General features: G+C 38.5%; 2 protein-coding genes across 3 annotated transcripts in view; one reads left to right on the forward strand and one right to left on the reverse strand.

Moving 5' to 3' along the window:
- The window catches only part of LOC106873936 (neuroepithelial cell-transforming gene 1 protein), a 93,970-nt gene extending 89,240 nt beyond the window's left edge, over positions 1-4,730 (reverse strand). The window contains exon 1 of one of the 2 annotated variants that reach the window (XM_052978437.1): positions 2,711-4,730. The gene's annotated coding sequence lies outside the window, so the exon portion shown is untranslated. Of the gene's footprint in view, positions 1-678; positions 1,132-2,710 lie in introns of those variants that run through there. The other variant, XM_052978436.1, reaches the window with a different exon arrangement.
- Positions 1-4,749, forward strand: part of LOC106873938 (baculoviral IAP repeat-containing protein 7) — a 66,264-nt gene that overhangs the window by 26,297 nt on the left and 35,218 nt on the right. The gene's annotated exons all lie outside the window — the stretch shown is intronic.

Here is a 4,749-nt window from a genome sequence, read left to right on the forward strand (position 1 = left end):
TGTGTGTGTGTGTGTGTGTGTGTGTGTGTTGTGTAGTGTTACAATTGATCATTTTGTAGAACAGTAAATTTTCAACAAAATAACATCTACACGTACCTATAGTCTTACTGACACATTCGCATACTCATTTCTCTACACATATTTACAACCATGGACATTCACACACACACACACACACACACATAAATAAGCACACTCACACACACACGTGCATGTAGGCACTCACACATGCACACACACACACACACACAAAGTCACACACCTGAAAGACATACTCATGTAAGCACACTAACCTAAACACTCAAAACCGAAGCTGACAAACAATTTTACAGTGTGTGAGAAGACTGTTCTATGTTTTGGTTTTTGCTACATTCTTTTGGCTAATTGTAGCTGCAGCAACTGTCTCAAATAGTAAGCATCATATAGTTTTGACGATGTTACTACTGCTAGTACGAAATGCTGGTATTCTGTGATGACTGGACAGAGGAAAGCTTCCAGAGCAAGGAAAGCAAGAAAGAATTGATTTTTGTATCAGCTGCATGACAATATTTAAAGCTAGCTAGCTTTCTTCTTTCGCAAAGCCTGAAAACATTGAGAGAAAATGCGAAAAGGAGATGAGAAAATGAATGGAGTTAAGAGACAATAGAAGACAGAGAATAGTGAATAGGAAGCACTCACCCACGTCTGGAAAATGTATGAAGGTTATAGATAGAGATTTGTTTGTTTGTTTGTTTGTCTTTGCTTTTTGTTGAATGATGAAGATGTGTTAAAAGAGATCAAGTTAAAGAAAAGAGAAAGAATGAAGAGAGAAATGAAATGAAAAGAGACAGGTAAGGTGAGGTGAGAGAAAGAGTGGAGAATGTGTTGGAAGGAAAGGAGGAATAAATAAGAGAAATAGCAAAAGAGAAATGGATAAGGAGACTAAGAAATGAAAGAATGACAATGTGAGAAGACTGAGAGTAGATGAGGAAAGAGACGGAAAGAAAGAAAACGAGAGCAAGTGTAAAGGAGATGGAGATAATGAATAAAAAGAGGGAGGGAGAAAGGATGAAGCATACAGAGAGGAAAGCTCATTGACAAAGAAAAATCAAATAAAATTGCTGACTTGATATAAGAAAGATTGTCTGTATATGTCAGTGTGTATTAGAGAGAGAGGGGGTGGTGAGAAAAATGGGGAAAGAGGAAATAAAGAAGAATGAAAAGCTAGAGTTCAGCTTAACTTCAGTGATGCAAGAACTAGTTTGAAATATGAAATAGTGATAATGTCAAGTGAGATATTTCATGCAGCCATTTTGTACAGAAGCCTGTTGAATTGGATGAAAGAGAAAATGACTCAGGTAACTTTAGGTAGTATTGATATGATATAACTGGACCAGAAAGTTGGTATAACTGATTCAAGAATATTTGTAAAATGGATTCACAAATTTGATTTGTCTCTTTTTATGCCAATCAATGAAACACAACTTTAAGAATTTAAAAACACTATTGTTGCATCAATAATTTAGTTTCAAGATTTGGCTTTAAATTGGAACCAAAAGGAGTGATTTTAAGATAAAAAATTAGGTTTATATTTATTCCATTTAACTCATTGTGCTGTTAGGACAATTTATGTGTCGCTACAATTCCATTATCTACTATAAACACCTACTACAGTAGTTTAACCTTTTAGCATTTAAACCAACCACATTTGCCTTAAATATTCTCCCTATTTTATGTTCAAATTCTCACACCTACTCTACAAAGTCATTCATCATCATCATCATCGTCATTTAACGTCCACTTTCCATGCTAGCATGGGTTGGACGATTTGACTGAGGACTGGTGGACCAGGAGGCTACACCAGGCTCCAATCTGATTTGGCAGAGTTTCTACAGCTGGATGCCCTTCCTAATGCCAACCACTCCGAGAGTGTAGTGGGTGTTTGACGTGCCACCGGCATGAGGGCCAGTCAGGCGGAACTGGCGACGGCCACGCTTGAAATGGTGTGTTTTACGTGCCACCTGCACAGGAGCCAGTCCATCGGCACTGGCAACAATCTCGCTTGAATGTCTTTCATGTGTCACTGGCACAAGTGCCAGGGGGCACTAAAAATAATCAATCACATCATCGAAATCTCAAAGCTACAAGATAACGAAGGACTAATTCAAAACAATGTGAATAAAAAATCATTACATTAGGCAGAGTTATCTGAATGCTAAATGGTTAATTGACTGAATAGAATCTCTCTAGCCTTAGCCACTAACAATGGAAATAAATTAGTAGTGTCATTAGAGCATTGAATAAAATTGACTTGCAAACTTTGTTTTGAGTCATAAAAAAGTAACAACCTATGAGTAGTAGATTAGCAGGATCAGACAAGTTGTCTTCCAGTATCTCTTACAGTTCTTCACATTCTTCTGACAGAAACACCTGCAATGATACTGGTACAAAACTTTATCTGCCCAAGTCAGTGGTCTCTCCCTTCGGTAAACATTGGTAGCATGGACAGGTGAGACATATGCATGAGGAACAGCTAGTCTTCCTTAAAAAGGTCTTTGTCAGACCTGCCCATACATGTGCATGGTCCTTGACCATTGGTGCCCTTACATATCCATTAGCACCATTCTTAGAATAGTTTACAATTGTTTTTATTATCAATATTGGCAGATTCATCCACCATAGTCTGTTCTATGGTAACAAAACCTGAAAAGCTCATTTTAAGTTTTCTTACTTTGTTGACTCTCGTTGTCATTGTTGGCGTCGGTGGCGGCGGCGTCAGCATCGTCATCCTCATTATAATCATCATCACCATCATATCGTTTAATGTTCGTCTTGGCATGGTTGACAGTTTGACAGGAGCTGGTAAGGCCAAAAGCTGCATCAGGCTTCATTGTCTGCTTTGGTATGGTTTTTATGGCAGGATAGCAGGATATCCTTCCTAATGCCAACCACTTTACAGAGTGTACTGGGTACTTTTTATGTGACACTGACACCAACAGAGTCACCAAGAAACTTGCAAGACGAGGGCCTCTCAGCTGGGAGAGAGTGGAACTGCAGGAAGTGGCTTCATGCCAAATGAGAAGTTAGAGTATGTAGTGTGCAAGAGAGGAGACTGCACTGGTATAGTCATGTGATATGTACAGATGAGGAAAGCAGCATAAGGAAGTACTGATCTCTAACTGTAGAGGGAACCTGTGGAAGAGGCAGACCCAGAAAGATATGGGACAAAGCAATGAGAAACAATCTTTGAATGTTGAGCATCACAGAGATCAAGACTTCTGACAATTGGCTGTACTTGAGAAGAGGTGTAAAGCTAAGTAAAATCGAAACAGGCCAAGCCCCATCTCTTCTTTTTTACACACACACACAATCTGTCCTTTGCTAAAACTTTCCCTGCAACCCAACACTCTCCCATCCCACCACCCATGGTCACTACCCACTGCAAGCTCCCTCTCACGCCTATCTGCATACTCTCTATGCCCTCACATAACAACAATACCTTTCCACCCTATCAGCCACTCCAATTTCTCTCACCATCACTTGCTACAGTCACCTCTTCCCCCATCTCTAAACATATCCCTTCACACTCTTATGGAACACCCTACTTTATCACCTCTGTACCACTTATACTCCCTCCCGCCACCACTACTATTACCTGAAGGTAAGCTCCTGATGCATCTCCAATACCATTTATCTCTCTCTCTCTCTCTGACTGTCTCTCTATCTTTCTCTCTAACCTTATCTCTCCATCCTCTCCTTTATTTTCCTACAGAGGTAGCCAAATATCTCCACTACAGTAACTCAAACACCATTATATCTGTTTCCTACTTTCAACAGGGCATTTGTACATGGATACAGATTAATATTATTAGCTTAAGTTGAAGGCGGGAGCTGGTTAAACTTTAGCATGCCAGACATTTTGTGTCTTTATGTTCTCAGTTCAAATTCTGCCAAGGTCAACTTTGCCTTTCGTCCTTTTGGGGTCAATAAAATAAGTACTAGTTGAGCATTGGGATCAATGTAATCAACTTACTCACTTCCACAAAATTTCTGGCTTTGTGGTAAAGTTTGAAGTCAGTAGTTTGAGTTTAAGTTATCCATTGCTAAGTTTGTGTAGTTTGGGATATTTTACAAATTCAGTTACATGCATATAGTTGTTATATATATGTGTATAGTTGAATGTTTTACAACTGAATGTCTGTAAACCATTCAACTGAGAAATATGTGCAGCATCTATTTAAATAAGTTTGATCAAGCTCAAAAGATTATTTGACCTTTGCTTGAGCTATGCAGCAATTTTGATGGAAACATCAAAAACTCCAAACTAACAATTTTAGAAATATTAAACCAGTGTCTAGATATCATAAAACTGAGCTATAGCAATATGAAACAAAGAAAAAAATACTGTCAATTAATAGCATAGAATATTTTAGGTAAATACTAGCAGAGATACCCGGCGTTGCCCGTGTTACATGCAATTGAAAAATGAGACTTTTCTGTTATATTTTCTGTAAGGAACTGGAATACATATGATTCGAATTTCATCAAAATTGCACATGAGGGTTCTTTCCCTCTTTACACACCCTAAAAAAATTCTAATCATGAGACATGTATCCCATACTATTGATCTTTATGCGCATATTCCAAAATTTCAGTCTTCTGGAACCTGTAAAAAAGATTTTGCTCCTGCAAAATGGAGCTCATGGAGCTCTAAAATGTGGGAATGAAGGCCCCTATTGGGGGTGTGGGTGTTAATGTCAACCAGAGAAG

This window comes from Octopus bimaculoides, chromosome 2, assembly GCF_001194135.2.
Source record: "Octopus bimaculoides isolate UCB-OBI-ISO-001 chromosome 2, ASM119413v2, whole genome shotgun sequence".
NCBI classification, from domain to species: Eukaryota; Metazoa; Mollusca; class Cephalopoda; order Octopoda; family Octopodidae; genus Octopus; species Octopus bimaculoides.